We start from the raw sequence: 22,012 nt of genomic DNA, 5'->3' as shown, positions 1-22,012 counted from the left end.
ATGGTTGGGACCCTATAAATATCAAGGTCAAGAGCAATCTCTGCGTCTAATTGCCCAAAGAAATAAGTTTCTGGCTCTTTTCATGATGTCATTGACCTTCAGAAAAATAATTGCTAAGGTTAAAACGTCTCTTAGCGATCTGTTGAGCACTAAAATTCCTTACTCGCAGTCATGACAACCCCCACCCCCAAGCTGGTATTTGTGACCCGCCAACTACCTGATTGTGACTCTCCATTAAGTTTTAGAGGTTGGATGGCTTAGGGAAGACTAAGATAAAGTCTGTGCACTGATCTAAGACAGCGAGGAGAAATGCCACCTTTATATTTGGATATGGATCAGTGGAAATAGTTTTCAAATACTACTCATGAGCTGAAAATAATCGCTAATTCCTTGCAGCAGCAGAATTTCTGTATTTAAAATGAACATCATTGTTCAGAAGTGACTCCCAATTTACCATCTCATTTGTTTTCCTCAAAAGGTATTCAATGTGATCAACGTACTCATGTAGGGAATCAACCAAATTATAAAAAAAAAAAAAATCAAAAAAAAAAATCAGCCCATAGCAAACAGACTGACTAATAGGGTTTTTGAAGGGAATGAAAAAATGCACAGGGCAAGTCTGTTGTCTTGACTGGGCTCTAGGCTGTGCAGAAAGTATCTCAGAAGGCTGAGCTGGTGGACCAGATTTATATGGGCGGCCCCAGGCCAGCCTGAGAGCTAAGCACGTCTTACAATAACCTGAGATTAATTTTAGATTCCAGAGTAGAAAATAAACCAGCAGGACTATGAATGGTCTCCACTGAACTAGGACTTGATGGGGGTATATTAGGAGTGCTTTGTTTCTGGAGCTAAGAGGCAAATCTCTATTGCTAACAGTGCCTGTTGGCATGTATGACCAAGTACAATTTCAGATAATCCAGAAGGACATGGAAGAAAAGAATATTTAAAGGATCCTAATAGAAACCCTTTCTGTCCCACAGGAAAAGAAAAGATCCAAAAGTGCACTGTTGTCTGTTTAAAAAGTTCTAGGACATCTTGGATAGCTCCCATGCTATTGTGAACGAAGGGTAGACTGGTAAGGAGACTCTTAAGCCAACACAGAATGGAAAAGCAGAAACAGGAATAAAAAATATCAAAAATCACTTAGCAGGAGTCAAGATGACAGGGAAAATATTGAGGAGTCACTTAGCAGAAGTGAAGACACACTTTAATTCTGTTGCAGCAGAAAAATAAAAACAATCAGAATTTTGTGTTGATTAGCATGCACCCAGATTAGCTAGTATCACATCTGGTGTAAAGTTTTTTGTTGTTGTTGTTTGGTTGTTTTTTTTGAAGTGAACTGGTTATCAGTAGTTGGATGAAGAATCAAGGTGGTAAAAGGGAAGTTCAGTACACTATGAAAAAAATGTAGCTAATCCCTTTCTGAGGAGCTGACAAACTAGACACTTACTGTCTTGACCAAAGCTCTACAAATGGAAGTACAAAGAGGAATTCATCGCTAGTTTCTGCTACAAGTACATCCTTGAGCACTAAGATCAGGAGTAAGTACCCAGCTATAAACTGAATGGTAACCTCAGACCTCTAGTACTGAAATAGCCTTGGAATTTCTACAAATTATAGAAGAGCCCCCCAACTCAAAAACCCATTTATAATACTAAAAGATGGTATGTCTTAGTTGGTGTTGAAGAGACAGTTTTAGAATCCAAAACCAGTTCTATGCAAAAGGAGATGTAAGAATTAAAATGAATAAAGAGACTGATAATTGAGAACTTAATAAAAAACCTTCTATAAGATGCACCCAAAACCACAAGCTTTGGCTGAAAAAGAAAACTGCGGGTTAAAAAGTGGTCTGGCTTTGAAAGAAATGAAAGCGATGATAAAGCAATATAAATATTGCCACTTTCAGTTCCTTGAAAGTAAGGCTGCTTCTTTAAATAATATATCCTTCTTTCCCTTTCTGGGTTGATGTAAGAGTCTGTCCTGCTGACAATGGGAAATTTTACATTGATGCCATGGGGTGACCTTTAAAGCTGGTCCCTTCCCAAATGAACTGTAAAGGATCTTCTGTTATACCAGAGTCTTAAGTACAAGGTTAGCAACTAAGTGATGCACGCAGTGTTTGGCCCAAGCTCCTTCCTCTTGCCTGAGTCAATCACGTATAAATTAAATAGGACTCATATATTCTCCACGTCTCCTCTCCCAGCCTTTCATCAAAATTATTTAAAAAATTTATTTCCTTCCTCCATCACCTGCTAATGTTTTTCAGCATTAGCTGAAGTTGCGAGCCCAAGGTGAGAGACAGCTAGAGGAAAGAAAATCACAGAGCAGGATCACAAGGCTGCCCACTTCTTCTGAACTTGACACTTTATTTCAGCAACTCCACTGGATCCCACTCTTTCAAACCTTTACATTTTTTGCCAGCTCAGAGGCTCCAATTTCAACATTTTCTTTACAGTAACTCCTAGTTGCGGCAAGCCAAATGGACATATTTTTCAACATAGATAAACCCCCTTCACTCTCATCTGAGAATAAGACGAATATGTGGAGTGTTCAATGCATTTTACTATTAACATAAATACAAACAAGGAAGCCAAGTCTGTAAATTACATGAGATAGGCTTCTCCCAGAAGACAAGAAGGAAGTATATGAATAAAAGTGCATATGTAAGGCAAGGCTGAGCCCCTAATAAGACATTTGTGGAAAGGAAGGAGAGAATAAATCTTTTCCTTAGTCTCCCTGTGGAACTGCATTAATCTGGCCTCAATTAGGCTTTTCTTACCTATTGCCTTTCCCCCCGTGAGCAAGCAAATAAAATCTGTAGTGAGGAAGGAAAGAGGACAGCCCCAGCCAAGAACGAATGAAAAAAAAGAAAAAAAATGTCGAAAATTATCCTTTCAGAGCAAGAGACAGTTAGAATACTGTGATTAAGCAAAGCACAGCTCTTCTCTGAACTATTTATGAATTTACACAGCTTATGCACTACATTTTCTCTGCCCAGAGCCAAACAACTAAGACTCCCCCTTTACAAAATATTCTATCAGACGTGGAGAATGAGGTGGTGGTCTTGAAGAAGGGATCCCCCCTTGTACAGCCGTTTCTGTCAGTCACTGAATCCTGCTCCCCTCTTAACACAGCCTTGAGGGTAAAGTTTTCTCTTTTTCTCCCTCCCACTTTATCAGCTTTGAATGTCTAAAGAACAACCACCTTTTGGGCTCATGTACTGTACAGACCATCTCATTTTCAATAACAGAAAGACAGTCACTTCTTATGTTCAGATGCCTATTTAACTCTTACACATGTAAAAAATGTTTTGGTCTGTGTAATATAAAAGTGTCTTTATTGTGAAAGCCTATTTATAAGGTGCTGACAATTAGCGAACTACTGATCTAGTAAGGAGGGTATGTTTGCACACCCACAGCACAGCAGAGAAAGACACCAAGGTGCATTCACATGTGGCTTAGACATGTGGAAAGTATGGACTTAGAAGCAAGTTTCACAGACTTCAAAGTGTTATCTTCAGAGTATGCACTCAGACTCTAAGTCAACAACTTTGAGGCATATCGTTAATCTCTTAAAAACAGCAAATGAAGCAGAAATATCAACAGAAATTATTCAAAGATTTCCTATCCAAATGTTGTTTACATTTGTTGAAGTCACAGACAAGATTACTGTTTCTATTTCTGCTAAAAAAGAATACGCATACGCATATATCCATCCATTTACCTGTCCATCTAGCTATCATCTTCTGATATATCACAGCACTGCAAAACCCTCTAAACATCATCTGATTAACACACCATTCACACCACGTAGGACCCAGATAGCATCTTCCTTCTTCATCATCATGCAGCCTCTGTAAAAACCTGAATGTGAGTGAGGCCAGAGGGCCCAGCCCCTGGAGCAGCCACACGCTTGGAAAAGCCAAGACTTGGGGATGTTGAGTGAACTTTCTGTAGCCGTGACTGAACTCTCTCCATCTTGGGAAGATCAGCTGCCTTCAGCCTTGCTCTGCAGCTCCCACAGTCCTTACTCATCACTCCTACTCCACGCATACCATCATTCCTCTGTGGTGATCCCAGGCTGTTCAGACTTTCTCATTTTGTTCTATTTCGCTGCATAATCCCCTCCCAGGTAAACCACCTTGCAGCAAAGGAAGTAATCAGGACTGCCCATTGATTTTACTGCTACAACATGGTTCTTGACTTGGCACTCTGCCACCTTCCCCACCTAATTTCTATTTACAGCTTAAACTCTTTGAGGCAGGAGCTGTTTAATACCCGAGGTTTTCACAATGCCTAGCCCACTTGTGATCTCTCTCTTGGCCTTTTATTTTTATCCTTTTCCTATATAATGCATATGATTCATTAATATGAAGTCTCCCGTAATATAGAACATCTGTTTTTTTTTGTAAGTATGTGTTTATTTTTTCATTTTAGTTACTCTGTAACTAAATTGTCTGACAGTTGTCTGAAATTGTCAAGCCAGCTGCAGGGTATTTTTTCTTAACGGGATCCTTAGCAAGTTGATGCAACTAGGATGGGAAATCCTTTCAAATTTCATCTCCCAGGGATAATCCCATGTTGGTAAATGCTATTTCCTGTTTAGATGCTTGTGTTAGGAGAACATCCTTCTTCATAGCTGCATCTTTTATTTAGTTTTGAAAAAGATAATCCTTGGGTTATTAATGCTTTCAATAGTCCTGTTGAGCTTGGCAGAGTTTTCTTTCCTTATATTTCACAACACTCCCCCCCCCCCCATATATTCCCTTGAAATGTTTCCTCCATCTGTTTTGTATTTTAATGCTTGGATGATGTTCTGTATTTTGGGTGATGTGGCCATTTCTATATAGGGCATTATCTACTATGCCTTTAAAAGTGTACCAGCTTTGCAAATTAGGGACCCAAATGCTGCTAACCATCTCATTACTGGTCAAACAATGATTTTTTTTTTTCCAAATGTCAGATAACAGATGGTGAACACAATTTTATTTCCCCTCCTTTAAAATCTACCATTTGAGCTAGCAGGAAAAAAAATAGAAAAGGGGAGGACTGGACACATGCTTCAGTTTTTAAACATATTTGGTTTTAGTCAGTATTTGACAATTAAAACCTGACCAGTTCTATAGTTAGCAGCATTTTTTCCCCCTATTTTGGTTAAAATTTCATACTCTGAAATCTATTCAAAATTGACAAACTGTTTACTGTTTTATAAAATTAATCTGCTTTTGCCTTTAAGACAGTGATGTCAAAATAAAATTAGTAGGTTCTTCTAAGTTTTTAAGCATGAAAAATAAATTAAGCTACATTGTAAAAAATGCATTTAGATTATTTTTAAGCAAGCAATTACTATTGTTATGATTTTCTTGTAGCAAAGTGTTCTGTTCTAGGAAGATGGTGTAAACTGATGAAAAAAGATCCATGGAATACACTTCATAATGCAGAATTTTATGTATAGTCTAGAAACATTACCTACTATTTAACATTGCATCATTTGCTAGATACTTAGTACTTATATTGCATTTCTATTAATGGATACATATATTTTCATCTTTCTCTTTTTGTTAAATTAATACATTACAGGTGATAGAAGGTATACCAAGGATAACACACTTGAAAAATACAGTCTACATGAAATGATATATACATGAAATGATAGATTTGAGGATGAAATTTAGCTCAGAAGAAGCCCTGTATAATTTGGAAATGGGTGACAATTCTGAGGGACTGGAACTTGGAAAGATGTTACAATAACCTTCACTTCAACCTCTGATTTGGTATTTGTGTCTTCCTCTGTGAATTCATGCAAGGAGTACACCGTGTGAAATACAGTGTATTCAGTTGGACTCAGACTCTGTAGGGTGGCTAACACTATGATCTGTTTTATTCTGAGTGTGTCTGATGAGGCCTCCGACTTCGTCTAACTGGATGATGGGGTTAAATGTGTATTTCTTCTCATTGAAACTGTTATCCATCATAAAACTGTTAGGATAAACTTTGCAATCTTGTCTCTATCAACATCTCTAATGACATTATTAGGACTTTTCCTTGAATACATATTGAATAATTACTAAATATTGGACATTTAAAAGTAGTCTTGACTTTGAAAGTAACTATTTTATTGGGGAAAAAAGTAATTGATTATGATGTCTTCCACTGTATATAATCATTTACATATTTATTACTGTTTGTTATCATAATGTGTATTACTTGCTACCACAAAAAGGCTGTTTGTACACAAAAGAAGAAAATGATAGAAAACTCCTATCTAATAAATGCACAGTATTATATGCTAAGATCCGCAAGATTCAAAGAGTAATTGAAATTCCCTGGAGAGGTGAGAGCCAACACTGAATATATTTTTCTTTATTTATTTACCTCTTCTGATGTATTTTCTCAGTTGTTTTGTTCAGAGAACAAGGAAAATGTTTGTTTTATTATTAAACTTAGTGTTGGAGATTTTAGTGTACTTTTTCACTTTTATAAGAAAACTATATTGTCACTTTAAATATACCCACCTTTTGCATGTTCTGAATAGAAGTCCCTGAGGAATAATGAAAGTGTTCTGTCTCATTTTTGAGCAAACTGTGGCAATATTTCCCATTCACTTCTGTTCCAAAATTTTCCATTAGCAGAATCTGAATCTCTTCTTTGCCACCTTGATGGAAAAGGACAGGAGACAATTTAAATTTCTTTAAGTAATTCAAATAACAGCAGCAATATTTCATCTTTCTTAGCTGCCTCGGCCAAAACTCATCCTAATGCTCCTCCAAATACTTTTATTCTCCCCTGCATATTTAGCTGATGCCAGCAGATGCTTAGCCTGCATGTCAGCCCTCCAGGGATGGAACCATAGATGTCTTCCTCAAAACTGCATTGAGTACCATTCCCCTTGCAGCAAAACTTAATGACTTCAGATTGGAATCAAAAAACGAATGAGACCCCTCACTAAGAGGAACTCAAGTTATAGTTTGCCTTCTTATCCTTGCTTGAACTCAGCCTTCTGCAACCCTTGAAAGGCTTTCTCTCTTTAAAATTCATGTATTCCGTGGATGATGCTCCTAGCATCATCCTGACAGGGATGAAAGGCAACGGGGCAAAAACAAGCACTGAACAACCATTTTATTTGATCACCCTGCACTGAGTAGATCTGTGTCTAAAAAAGGGAACACTTTTCCATTAAACTGAAAGCAGACAAAAATAAGATGATCACATAAAATAAGTCTAACCTTTGCGAAATTAATTGCCTGACTGAATTATGCATTATATTGGTGAGACTGGATAGTTAAGTTTATAACAGTTTGTGTATGATTGTATAAGAATGGTTGTGTTAAGTATTCTATCAGCGTTTCTGAGTTGGGACAAAGCTTAAATTGTACTAAAAAGCAGAGGCTAAATGAAAAGTTTTTTTTTTTTCATTTTTTTCCTGAAAACATGGTTTTCAAGCTAATCATATGCTTTTGAGATCCTAATTCACGATTTCTGCATGACTGGGCTTGGCAGTACTCAATGTTTGTTACCAGCTCAGTGTTGCTGTGAACACTGTGAACAGTATCCCAAGTGAAAAAACAAAGAAGATGAATATGGTCTGAAGATTGAGAACTTACTAAGGAAAATTGACTTGATAAGAACATTTTCTATTCATTTTGGTGACACAGATAGATAGGAAACTCAGAGAAAACAAGTTTGTTTTGTAAGATTGGATACACTACTATTAAAACAAAAGAAGAGATAATTATCAGATTATAAACACCAGTTCCTAATGTAATTCAGGTTCCTTCTGTTGGTTTAAACAGGTATTAAACTGACTGTAAGGCAGCTGTGTCAACTCCTGTCACAGACAGGCTGAGTCCTGAATATGTACGAACCTGATTTCTTACAGCTCCCATGTTGTGTAGAGGCTGATCATATCTCATATCTGCCAAACAAATGAACAAAACCCAAATCCCTCACCACATGAGCTCAGTTTAGTACATTTTGTGTTGCTACACATGTATATACAAGTATATTGTCTCTCTATATATATACATACACATTTGTATATAGAGATAATGAGTATATAAATAAACAAAATGGTATGTGTGTACACATACATATAAATTAAAAAAATGCATTCACATGAAAATTATAAAGACATTACAATGACCTGATCATGTGCTTTGTCTTTACTCCTTCCATCCATTCACTCTTCACACTAGCTTGCCCCCGAAGTAACAAGGCCTGCAACTAGAGAGAGAGTAACTTCTCTAAATCTCCCAGTACTGTAATCCCGGATTTGAAAAGTAAAGTGGTACCATTACAGCAAATAATTGTACTGCTGGAGAAATAGGTCAGAGCTGCAGTTCATCTCGACAGTGCTGCCAACAAACGAGGTCAGGTTTTGCTTTCTTTCATCATGCTGTTGCTTTGAAAGAAAAGACATTTTTTCTATGTTGGTAAGGGTACCACATACCCAAGCAACAACCCTAGAAAAGATAATAGGAGAAACTAAATCTCTGGTCTCTCTAGTCTTAGGTATCCAGTCCCTCCTCATAGAACAAGCTCTTGCTTGTACTGAAGGCTTCCAGTGTTTCCCTTTGTGCATTCCACCAAACACATGCACAAATTAAATCAATCTTATGATGCTCTTCTTAGTACTTCTCATAAAAATCACATACATTCTTGCAATTAAGTAGCATACAGCATGCATCCTCAGCGTAAAGAATAAATATGCAGACACATTCACATCATTTTCTGTCGTTACATGTGCAGTGGTTGGTTACTTATTAAAGAAAAGTTGTCTCTACAGAACTACTAAAGGAAATGAAAATAAGAATCTGAGAATTTTCTGCAATTACTTCTTTGGAATGTAGTCATTCAGGAAGGAATTTTGTGCAGCTGGTATAGGCAGTACAGCTACAAGAAACACAACTTTTGTATAAACTCTTTCTGATCCCTAAGGAAACCTCAGGAAACAGGCTATTGCAATGCAGATTTGTATGGTTCCCTGAAGAATACTGCACTTGCACAAATCCTTCCCCGAAGAGATTTAGCTTTTCAACAGTATACACTCAAGAACAGTTAATTTTGATGGCTTCTGCATACTTCACCGATGCTTACAAGTCTAATGTTTAGTTTTCATATCAATTACCACATGAGACTCTATTCTGAGTCAATATCTTGTGAGCTGCTATAGCTACACTTACTTTGTTAGATGTATCCATCCTCTGTGCAAACAGTAAGTTTGAAGCAGGCTGGTCTCTGAACAAGCTAAAGTGTAAAGAAACAACCAAGATGTAGTCAGTTAAGTCTTTTGCTGTCAAGCATTAGAAGTATGGAAGAAATACACAGGCACATTCTCTGTTCTATATAACACATAAGACTCACTTGCAAGAACACAAGTGAATCCACTGCTACAATCCTGTTTGCAAGCATTTCCAAATACTTGCTTTTTGTTAACAGATGTTAGCATTTATGCAATTACTCATGATTTGTAAAAATCTGATCAGCTTGTGCTAAGAGTGAGCTGTTAATTCCTTTCTGATTAAAGCAGTTTATCTTTATCTGAAACTAAAAGTTTGCAGTCAACATTTTTCAAGTTTTCTATTTCAATAATGCTCTAGATATATACATTATATATTAAATAGGTACAGAGGAAACCTCTTAAAACAATGAAATATAAATGAGTCATTTGGTAAAAGCAATGCATTTTTCTACCAGACTGATACTTTTTTTTTTTTTTTTTTCTTTACGGAGGGATAGCATAATCTAATGAACCTGGCAAAGGGGAATTGCTATTAAAATAATTAACTACTACTTCTTATTTTTCAAAGTAACAGATGAAAGAAATGTTAAGTATCACCACTTTCCCTCTGCTGCAGGCAGATTAGGTAGATAAAGTAGATAAATGGTAGATAAATGGTCTGTAGCCATTCCCTATTTGACAGGGGGATCTTTCTACAGAATTGTTACATAGGCTTCTGGATAAAAATAATGATGATATTTAAGAGAGTTTACATCTCATTAATGCATATATTTGAAAGTAGAAAATATGAATGAGTCAATACTCCATTGTCTCTAAAGATTTCACAAACTGTGTCTGAATTTCCTAATTTAATACTTGAGTGTGTTGGTCAGAGATGGGAGTTCTGACAAAAAGAAAAACACACAACAGAACAAGTAATAACTGGTAAGAGTAGGCAAGCAAGCTTGTTTATCTGATCGCCTTGAGCAATTTGGGAAGAACTACCAACAAAATGACAGCTGTCACTAGTAATAACCATCGCTTATGGGGTACTTCCCAGAAAAAGCCAGATGGATTAAACCATAAAATTACAGAACAAGAAGTGCACATCTTATTCGGATTTATTTTTTTTTTTTTACATATAGTGTTATTTGACCCTGTTTATGATACATTTAAATTGCTGTACTCAGAAATGTATAATTATTTCCTCTGTGGCTTCAAAGTTATTTTTCTTTTTCTTTTTTTCCTCAGACACTCCCTCCTCCCTTGTCTCCTTTCTTTTTGATGGGAATAATAGAATGACTGTAACAGCCATACCAGCTGCTGAAATTCGCTTCCTGTTTGTAGAAGTGATAAAGTAAAAGCATAAGAAATGCGAATCATCTTGTCAGCCTCTGGTAGAAAGAATGAAACTGACTCTCTGCCTGGGACAGGGATAAATTGAACACTGAGTCATAAAACATAGATTAGTGATATTTCAGGTAGGATAGCATTTCCATAGCCACCACCTGACAGAATGGATGTTCTTTCTTATCATTTGCCCTGTCTTGTTCAGAAGATAAACATCATTCCCATGTTCCTTATTACAAGAATCAAAAGAAAACTTCAGCTGTGGTAAAACTGGAACAAGTAAATCTCCAGGATCACTCTGTGCTGGAAGCAAAAGCATTATGTTTTGTAGTGCTGAATGCGGCACACTCATACTGTGGCTCTAGACAACATTCTTGGCCTCTAACTCTACTGAAGATGCCCATATGTTTAAGTCTCAGTAAAAGCAGTATGTAAATACGTTTCAGTTTACATGTAGAAATCAAAGCAATACATCATTTAACTCACCTCATCTCCTCTCAAAGATTGTAATTTATGACATTCTGGGTATTATGTAATCTCTTTCATTTACTCTCTTTTTGCATTATTTTTGACCATTGTCTGTCAAGCTATGTGCGTAAGTTCCCTTTAGCTTTAGGCTTCAACAACTCAGCTTCCAATACTATGAAAACCAGAAAGCCTAATAACCCTTGACAGTGTGCATAAACTCAATAGCTGTTCCACTGAAACTTGATAGAAAATCCTGCACCCCTTATATTCAAATCACTACATGAATTAAACAAGGCTTTGATTTACTCTCTAGAAGTAAATTGTTTCAGGTTCATTGAAAATGTACAATAATCTATTTCCTAAAAAACCCTGGAACTACAGTCAACTAATTTTTTAATACATTTGTTTAATAATAATTTCCCTCCCTCCTTGATCAAATTAAGGGAAATATTAAAGCTTGTGAACAACTATGATAGTTTCAAGATAGATCACTTTGTTTTCATGAACTCTTTCAGTTTCAATATATGCTCAGATAATTTCACTTGACAAAATGCAAAATACTTTCCTTTACAGCTGCCCAAAATAATACAGGATTTGAGCTCTCTTAACTCTTACTCTCCAAACTCCACGGGGAAAATAGGTTTGCATACTGACAGTCACTATGGCGATTCCAGCCAAGGTATGAAAAAAAAACCACACTTGTTTTATTAGTCCATACTGGCACTTTCTGAGCAATAATGGAGATTTTTGGAGTTTTTTATAGATAAGAGTTTCTCAGTGAAGCTGAAGAGAACTCTTTGCCCTCTGTGTTTAAGTGTACGGATAACCATTGCAAACTGCAGCATTTTGTACCTAATCCAAAGTCTGCAGAACTCATTTGTAGTTCTGTTTATTGTGAATGGTTTTCATGTTTGCAGCAGGTAAAATGTCTTTCAGAGCCGGCAGGAAGAGCCTGCTCTTGTGTAATGCTGAGGTCTTGCTGTAGGAAAGCATAATGGAACCTTCCGAAGATGTAAAACTGCATTTTGACCCTGCTGTACCTATTAACCAGAAGCCTTGCCACCTTTTAGTAATGTAGGAAAAGGAAAAATTTCTGGATGTCTCTACATCTCTTACCTGCCTACCAGTTTCTCAGCATTTCAACTGGATAGGCCAACTTGTTCAAATACTTCTTATACTATGAATTAATGACTCCTTTGAAAACCATCACCACTCCCAACTTAAATTCCTATACCTTCCAGGAAAAAAAAAAAAACAAACACACTCTTGATTAGATAAAATATATGCAACAATATTAGAATATGTCTTCCATATGCAGTGGATATAAATATTTGGTAACTTTCACCTATTACAACTCATTCCCTTGGACATTGCACATAATAACGCCAGTCTTCTACTGGAGCTTAGGCGGAAAAAGAAAGTGTATGGCTACTAGAAGGAGGGTCAGGCGACGAGGAAGGAATATAGGGATGTTGTTCGTGTTTGTAGGGAGAAAATTCGCGGGGCCAAAGCCCAACTAGAGTTGAAGCTGGCCATGTCTGTGGGAGACAATAAAAAAGGTTTTTTTAGATATGTTAACAGAAAAAGGAGAACCAAAGAAAACATAGGTCCGCTACTAGATGGGGGGGGTCTCCTCACAGACAATGACATAGGCAAAGCAGAGACGTTTAATGCCTTCTTCACCTCTGTCTTCAATGCCAATGATGGACTTCGGGACCCTGGGTGCTCTGAGCTGGAGGACCATGACGGTGGGAATGACAGACTCCCTACTGACCATGAACGTGTGCGGGATTTGCTGCTCCACCTGGATCCATACAAGTCCATGGGTCCGGATGGGATCCATCCCAGGGTGCTTAAAGAGCTGGCTGATGTCATCGCGGGACCTCTCTTAATTATTTTTCAACGATCTTGGGAATCTGGAGAGGTCCTGGTAGACTGGAAGCTGGCAAATGTTGTGCCAATTTTCAAGAAGGGTAAGAAAGAAGACCCTAGCAATTACAGGCCTGTCAGTCTCACGTCAGTGCCTGGTAAAATTATGGAGAAGATGATTCTTGAAGTTATTGAGGCACACCTGGGGGACAATGCAGTCACTGGTCCCAGCCAACATGGGTTCATGAGGGGTAGGTTCTGCCTAACAAATTTGATTTCTTTTTATGATAAGATCACCCATCTAGTCGATCAAGGGAAACCAGCTGATGTGATCTTTTTGGACTTCAGCAAGGCTTTTGACATGGTTTCCCATAGGATCCTACTGGACAAAATGTCCAGCATACAACTTAATAAAACCATGAACCATGCTCATACGATGGGTGAGCAATTGGCTGATGGGCAGGGCTCAAAGGGTTGTGGTAAATGGGGCCACATCTGGCTGGTGGATGGTCACTAGTGGGGTCCCTCAAGGCTCCATTTTAGGGCCAGTCCTCTTCAATGTCTTTATAAATGATTTAGATGTAGGACTAGAAGGTGTTTTGAGCAAATTTGCCGACGACACCAAACTTGGAGGAGTTGTTGACTCGGATGAGGGTGGAAAGGCCTTGCAGAGAGATCTGGACAGATTGGAGAGCTGGGCGATCACCAACCACATGAAGTTTAACAAAAGCAAGTGCCGGGTCCTGCACCTGGGATGGGGCAACCCTGGCTATACGTACAGACTGGGCGACGAGACGCTGGAGAGCAGCCCCGCAGAGAGGGATCTGGGGGTTGTGGTTGACAGCAAGTTGAATATGAGCCAGCAGTGTGCCCTGGCAGCCAGGAGGGCCAACCATATCCTGGGATGCATCAAGCACGGCATCGCTAGTCGGTCGAGGGAAGTGATTGTCCCGCTCTACTCTGCGCTGGTGCGGCCTCACCTCGAGTACTGTGTGCAGTTCTGGGCACCACAGTACAAAAAGGACATTAAACTGTTGGAGAGTGTCCAGAGGAGGGCAATGAAGATGGTGAGGGCCTAGAGGGGAAGACATATGAGGAGCAGCTGAGGGCACTGGGCCTGTTCAGCCTGGAGAAGAGGAGGCTGAGGGGGGACCTCATTGCAGTCTACAGCTTCCTCACGAGGGGGAGTGGAGAGGCAGGGGACCTGTTCTCCGTTATCACCAGTGACAGGACCCGTGGGAACGGTGTCAAGCTGAGGCGGGGGAAGTTTATGCTGGACGTCAGGAAGAGGTTCTTCACCAAGACGGTGGTTGCACACTGGAAGAGGCTCCCCAGGGACGTAGTCACTGCACCAAGCCTGTCTGAATTTAAAAAGCGATTGGACTGTGCACTTAGTCACATGGTCTAAACTTTGGGCAGACCTGTGCGGTGCCAAGAGTTGGACTTGATGATCCTTATGGGTCCCTTCCAACTCGGGGTATTCTATGATTCTATGATTCTACAAATATCATAGAATCATAGAATCTATTCTATGATTCTATGATATTCTGTTAAACTAAAGGGGCGAAAATCAAAACCGACACAAAAATACCTCCCCATAGTAACTAAACTGTGAAACTCGATGTTACCAGAAATCACTAAATCCAGCAACAAAACTTACAAGGAGGGACATGATATTTATAAAGACACCAAGATTACTGACTTCTTATCAATTAAGTGCCATGTACAGTGATTTAGGCCAATACGTAACTATTGGAAACTACGGCAAGAGACAGCATAAAAGTTATAGGTACGTTCTTGCATCTTGTTTTGAAGCACCTGGCACAGATGTACACAAAGAGTAGAATTGAGTTTTGAATTTAAATGAATATGAGAAGGGCATAAAACATTGCATATGTTCCTTTTCCCCCCTAACACATACCTCTACTTATTTTCCTTACCGTATCAGCCCAGTTATGTAAAATATAACTGCACAGAATACTACTTTCTAACTGTTTGACCAATATGGCATAATTCAAAGATTTCATACTTATGTTTGCATAAAAAAAAAAACAACAAACAAACAGAAAATGTAAGGAAAACTACTATTAACAACAAACGTTGACTGTTAGTGATTTGTGTGTATGCATGCAGTGTACAAGAAATGATTTTCTTTGAACACGGACATTTTTACAGGGTCCTTTTTTTTTCATGAGTCAACTTTACTGCAAACATGTGTGACTGTGTGAAGATAATGTAACAACTGGAAAAAATGTATACTCCCTCTTCCCGTTTTCCCCAGTGCCCTATATAGCTTGCTATATAATATTTCTTTAATCATGAGTATTGTTTTCTCTAGCATAGCTGTCTTCTGTCATCTGTTTTCACTCTTAAGCCATTCTGAAAGATTTGGGCTGTTTTTCTGTTTTGTTTTTTTTTTTTTTTTTTGGTTGTTTAATTAATTAATTAATTAATTAATTTTTTAAACACCCAATTCAACTAGTAACTCATCACACACATATCAGCTAAGTGAGAAAAAGAAAAGGTCATGATAATCAGGAAATTTCTTAAAGAGGATTATTTAGTGCAATCAAGAATTTAATATCTCCCCCTTTTACATGATTACCATTTTCTGTTTGAAATTCATTCTTTGCAAGAAAATTGTATCTCCTATTCTTGTAACACCTCAAGAACACATTTATACTTTTTCTTAGGTTTAAAATATTTGCACACGCTGTCTTAGAAGCATATTAGTTCACTTTTCTTCCATTTATACTTACTACAGAGTTTGACACAATCCTTTGACCTAGCTTAGTTAGATTCACTGCTCTTAGTTAACTTCCCTCTGAACCAAACTGGAGCAGAGGCATCACAAAGCAAAGGCAGGCTCCAGGATGCCTTGTTGGAGTCAGTGTTTTATTCTCAAAAGTTGGAACAGAGCTGTACCAAAATCATATTTCTATACTTGATTTACTGTTAACACTGAGGCCAGCTTTTTGTTTCTGAACACTGTGCCAGTTAGACTCTAGCCCATCAGCAGTCATTCTTACTTAGAAATTACATTTTACTTACAGTGAATTCACCAGCCTAGAATTTGTCCATTTATAGCTTTTTTTTTCTTGTTAGTACTAAAGCAATCTAATTTATTGAGCCAGATCTCTGCATTTTCACAGAAGTTTTACTCAGCACTTAATTTGACTGGTGACATCGGTCCCAAATAATTATTCCAGTATTATATTTTACAAAATAATAAGTTGGAGTTCTACCTAAAAATGACTGATAAAATATTTCCTGATATGTCTCACTGTTCACACATATACACATTCATGATGCTATACAGATTTTTTTTAACTGTAGCAGACCTCTTGGATAATTTTCCCTAAATGAACACAAGTGGGTTGAATAGCAAATTCAGGGTAACGTGGTTATTACATTTGCCAGGACTAGAAACAAAGATTTGTCAATTCCAATAAATAACTGAGAAAAATTCAGTAATATCAAGAAATAAGTAAGACATCTACTGCTTAAAAGCAAAATAATTCTAAAAATAATTAACTTAAAAGTGTTAGTTACACAGCATGATTGAAGCAAAACTTTACATTAAAAACAAACAGAAAAGCAACTATACCAATGTATTTCTCCATATATCTTTGGCAGTATTATCTTTCCTTTGGGGAAAGCCTGAGGAGCGTATTGAAAACTAGCACACTACATAAAAGCCAAAGCTGAGTTTCTGTGTCATTCAAGGAAGACAGCAGTTAAACACAATGTAAAATCAGCTAATGAAGCTCTGAATCACATTTATTCCCTTTAAACTCTAATACTGTTTCAGCACTGAAGGTTTCTGTATTTTAATGGCAGAATCAACATGGCTTGGCCTGTTCAAGAGGGCTTGAAGCCAGGTCTTCACAATACAGTCTTACGTGTCCTCTGTGGTGTCTTCTCTGGAATATTCCCCAGGTCAAAATGGGGTGTCAGGACCCCTTCTGTCTCACAGATGTTTTAGATGGGACATAGAGCTTAAGCTGATAGTTAAGATCTTGAACCAGAGACAGACTTCATCTATTGCCTGTTGAATTCAATATACCTGTGCAGTAACACTTAGCAGCTAACTGATGCCTCCTGTAAGAGTATTGAAGGGTTAACCACCCCATAAACATATACCCTCTGTTTCTTCACTTATATACGTTTTCAGAAAGTTACCCCATGATCAGTTATAAACAGCGCATCCTAAAAAACATCACTGACACAACAGAACTGAAGTGGTGGTATGAAACAGCGCTTGAGGCCAATGAGAGACAATGCTGCCTTCCTCTTTCCAACAGTCATTACTGCACCGGCTCTTCTTCACTTACTGATATTTGCCAAAAGTGGCTACAAGAAATGGCAGAGAAATGTGTGCCTATAAAAATCTTTCCCCTTTGCTTTCCTGCTTTGCCTGCTGGCCAGCGTGACATGCAGTAACTGGGTTATACTATCTTGGCCCCAGTTTAGTTTGGGAAAGTTTTTTCATGGATGACTTTTTTCCCCCTTTTATTTCAGCAGATTGTGATTGTGCCATAGCTTAATTAAACTTTTCTGGTCCTGGGTACTTTTACTTCAGCAAGATTTTGTGTAAGGGAAAGGAAGGTGTTTAGCTTTACTTTGAATGTCCTTGCAGCTGTGAAACGTGGATGGCAGTGTTGCTGGAACAAACTCTCTTGTGAGGTTTCCTGTACTTTCTGCTTGCAGTATTGCCAAGAATATTCCTAGGGCAGCTTTTTCACAGTAACTTGGAATTTCGCACTCAAGATGAAAGCAATGCAAAAGCAAATGAGAAGCAGAGTTTAAAAAAATATATATTTCAGGTTAGCTGTGTTAAATTCAAGAAACGAGCAAGCTTAAAGGAAATGAAAAGATTCCTTCTTTTTTCCCCCCCTTCACCAACTAATAATTTCTTACTTAATATTTCCTTCTGCTTTTCCCTGCCATCCATCAACAGTGGCACAGAAGTTGCTTCTACTTTATCTGCTATTTACTGGCACTTGCAACTTGACTTCTCTGAAAAAAGGTTCATAAGCATCTGGTTCATGAATTTCAAACAGCCTCTGGATTTCTGCTTATAGTTGGAAGCAACTGAAGTGGCGCAGTAGCATAGCTGACTTATGCGTGTTCATAAAAGGACAGTCCCCTCTTGGCCTAGAGAAATGTAGCCCATAGGACTTCATCCTCTATGTGTTTAAACATTCAGCATCAAGCCCTGTATCATGTTTTACCCACGTAACTCAGGGCAGAAAATAGCAAGGCAGCTCTGCACCCCATGACCTGTAGAAAAGTTGCTGGTCACTCAAGAAACCTACCAAAGCAGTCCCCATGTTGCAAGTGAAATTGTTCACTTGAGAAATATTTCCATCTTCAGCTTCTCCGAGGACATCTGTTTAGCTTCTGACTTTTCTAAAAAGCACCTTTTTGTCTGCAGCTGAAAAACAGGAGATGTGTTAGAGTCATTTCTGGGACTGCTGCTACATTCTTGCATGCACTGTGCCTCATGCCAAAGTGTTACAGCACTTGGGTCTCGCATGCAATATTGTCTGTGGTGTAACCACAAGGACAGCTTCCAAACCCTGCAGATTTAATGAGTCTGAGCACACTTTTCACAACAAAAAGTGGAGCAGCTGGAACCTGAAACAAATACTCAGAGCTTCATTTTCTAAGGACCATATGTATAGAGAGGACCTAATGCGAGTGATAAACACTCGGAGGCCTTAGAAGACTTAGTAGATTTATGAATAGAAAAGTAAAGATGCCCAAATTCCAGGACCAGTTTGCTTAAAAAAGTGATTCTCGTATCATATGATAATGCTTGCAAGTCTCTCAGCTTATCTTTTATTGCCTAGTACTAAATACACACATAGAGAGTGACAGAGAATACGCGTTCAACAGTCATCTACTGGTGTAAAAGTCCAGATGAATGCTTTTGTTGCTTGGAGGTCTTCCTTCAAACACAAACGAAAAACTGGATGAAGCATCAACATTTCTCTTGCTTCACACAAAGCAATTAATCTGTCCAGCAACTGACATATACTTTTCAGAGGCCAAGTGTGTAAAGCCATAGCCTTCGCTTGCAGGGAAACGAAGAAAATTCTGTAGATAGCCTCCATCTCTTGCTTCTCTTATCCTATTCTGCATTTCATATCCTAGAAACAGTAAGGTCCAGATGAACAATTTTAGGAACATGCCTGTTTTTGCCAAGAGCTGACATTATTCTCCCAGAGGTACACAGAGCTGGTTCCAGATATAATACCAGCTTTTCTCTCATGCTCCTCAGGTGCCTCTTCTTTACAGGAGCTACTGGTAAACTTCTCTCTGAGAAACACAAGAGAAAGAAGTCACAGCCTCAGTATTCATAGAGAATATGAAAAGAAATACTGTACTTTTCAGGGAAGAACACAGTTTGGGAGGGAATGAGAATGAATCATAGTGAATCATTTTCACTCACTGAATATAGTACAGAAATGGTAGTGGGAGGAGAAGGGAGGAGTGTGAAGACATTTGCCTCTGTCATTTTGTAAAGTAACAGCTAAACCTTCTCAGGACTCCTTTAAAAGCTGTGTGAAACATTTAGTGCGGATTTACTTTCTGTGCAAACACTTAGTAAAAGGACAGCATACGAGAAAAATAAAACCACGCTAATTTAACAGTGGCAGTGAGCGTTAAGATGACACACTTCGAGGCCATGGCATCCAAGGTCTGGGTGCTCTGCTGAGAGAGAAGGAGTATACAGATCACCTTGTGAAATCACATGGCAAGCAGATCAACACAGTTCAAACACAATTGAAGAAGTGTTATGGTCAAGCACTTCCAAAGTGTGCAGGAAGGATTCTCTACCTTCTGCCAAGCATAATGTAAAGTAAGACAATTCTCCCTATGAGGGCGACCAAATGAACCCATGTTAGTATATACGTTTATATTCTGCATGGAATAGCAATGATCATGGAGATGTATTGGTTTAAATACATTGGTGCAAAATCCCATCAACAAATTACAGTGGTACAAAATGTACATTTAGAATGGGCCTAACAACTACAGGCTAACTGACCACACGGTAAGAGTGGAGAAATTTCTCTCCTAAAAAGCAAATGTATTTATTTAAAGCAAGTATCCTGTGTATGCTTTGTCTGGATCAGTTTCTGTAGAGTGAAAGCTAGCTATACAAAACAAGAAATATTTCTCTCTTTTTTTTTTTTAAATCTTTATTTTCAAAAAATATGGTTTTAATGTGAGAATTTTGGACCATATGAATAAAGTATGTTTTGGTAAAAGTTACTCAGGTCATTCTGGAGAGAAAATGCCTTCAAGAAGATAAAAAGGGAACCTGCCACTTTCTAAATTAGATTTTCTTTGAAGAGAATGAACTACTTATTTATATTTTTTCCATAAGCAGTGCTATGTGTAGGCCTGTGTTGTGATGTCATGCACAAATAGCTGATGATGAAGATGGACAAGAACTGAAATCTGAAGGGGTAAAAGTTACGAGAAGACCTAGGATATGTCATAGCCTAGGATTTCAATTAGGAGTGTTCATACACCTCCCCACTTCTGTGGTTCTTGTATGAAGAAATAAATGCAGCTGTCTCTGGAGAAACTGCAGAAATTTCTGTAACATCAGTTAACAGTGTTTACCTAAGTCCATTTTTCACTGACTCGTCTGCACACTGAGTTGCTACAAGTTGGCCTCTGCTCAGGAAGACAGCTTGGCAGGAAAACAATTCTTCTGCTTGCTCAAGGTCTTCTTACTGACTAGCTGGGGCCAAATTCTCAAGCGAAGCTGGAAAATGTGCCAAGAAGTGTAACTCGGCTTGTTTTTCTTTTCTGTCTTGGTCATAAAAAGTAGTTGCTACACTGCACCACGGAAGATGCAAGTTAGGGCAGTATTATGATTCAGCCTGGGTAGGCGGAAGAGAATAGTATGTACTGGATGTGACAGGCATGTTGGCCAACCCAGCCAGGAGAAACTAACTGGAGAATGGTTAGCTGACAATGTGAATGAAAGGGAAGCCATTCTACCCAGAGGAAGGGAAAGGAGAGCTCCCCTTACTGCTCCTTACAAGATCGAGGCAAAGAGTAAGGACTCTCCCTGACACCCCTGCCCAGAGTCCTCTGTTTCCTCCCCCACCTACGCACTCATTTAATTTAAAATAAAAGCATGACTTCAGTCTTTCTTTGAAAAAATACCTACAACACACTTTAACAACAGATCCTTACTGAGACCCTTACACACTTACTGAGATCCTCACACACTTTAACAACTGAGATCCTTTTCATTGGAGAACAGCACCTGAAGTAGGAGCTCTTTGTGTTCAGTCTCAATCTACACACACCTTCATGGGGAACATGTTAAAAAATATAGTATGATATGAGGACCAGACAGGTGAAGTTAGAAAAACAGATTAGAAAGAGGGTGCACACTTTTAATGATCTGGGTGATTAAACATTGGAACAATTTAGCAAGATTGTGGGGGATTTTCCATATGGTTTAACACGTTTATACTTAGGCTGTTTCATAACATGGTATCTTGTAACAAATTTGTAAACACAGTTTGGTAACATGGATTTTTGCTTCAACTTGCAGCAAGTGCATAAATAGATTTAAAGTTATTAACAGGAAGGCTAATAAAAAAAAAAATGAAATCACACTATCAGCCACTCAGGCAATCCCAACCACCTTTCATACAACGCAGGGAGATTTCAAGCAATCTCCAAAAGGGCAGACTGGGTTAGAAAAGAAGAAAAATAATATTCATAAGAGATTTATAATTAAAGCCAAAGATTCATTTCCGTTTGAAACAGATGGTCAGGCAAAGGCATTCTGGATAATTTAGCAAAAGCTTGTGCTTCAACTAGCTAACAAAAGCACAGATTTAATCTTCCATCTAGTTGCACAGGGTAACCTGTTTATTGCGTATTACAGACCAGGAAATAACTGCATTGCTTTAAAAGAGAAACATGCTTACAGGACCAGTGCAGATTGGAATTACAAACAGCATTACTGTTTTTAATGGAAATACTGAAAATAATTTAAGATTGTGAGTGAAGAGAAAGACAAATAAGACACATACAATAATAGACAAGAATGAGAGCTTAAGGG

General features: G+C 38.2%; 1 protein-coding gene and 1 long non-coding RNA gene across 2 annotated transcripts in view; both read right to left on the bottom strand.

The window, feature by feature from the left end:
- The window catches only part of LOC121069023, a 28,196-nt gene extending 18,804 nt beyond the window's left edge, over window positions 1–9,392 (bottom strand). The window contains exons 1-4 of the long non-coding RNA XR_005819198.1: window positions 9,363–9,392; window positions 9,182–9,245; window positions 8,143–8,222; window positions 6,515–6,654 (exon numbers count right to left, since the gene is read on the bottom strand). This is a non-coding gene — a long non-coding RNA (uncharacterized LOC121069023). The remainder of the gene's footprint in view (window positions 1–6,514; window positions 6,655–8,142; window positions 8,223–9,181; window positions 9,246–9,362) is intronic.
- A 9,329-nt stretch (window positions 9,393–18,721) lies between these two features.
- ARSJ (arylsulfatase family member J) overlaps window positions 18,722–22,012 on the bottom strand; it is a 56,873-nt gene continuing 53,582 nt past the window's right edge. The window contains exon 5 of the transcript XR_005819197.1: window positions 18,722–19,230. The gene's annotated coding sequence lies outside the window, so the exon portion shown is untranslated. The remainder of the gene's footprint in view (window positions 19,231–22,012) is intronic.

Source organism: Cygnus olor, chromosome 4 (assembly GCF_009769625.2).
Source record: "Cygnus olor isolate bCygOlo1 chromosome 4, bCygOlo1.pri.v2, whole genome shotgun sequence".
In the NCBI taxonomy this organism is placed as follows: Eukaryota; Metazoa; Chordata; class Aves; order Anseriformes; family Anatidae; genus Cygnus; species Cygnus olor.
This window is presented reverse-complemented; position numbering and strand designations above follow the sequence as displayed.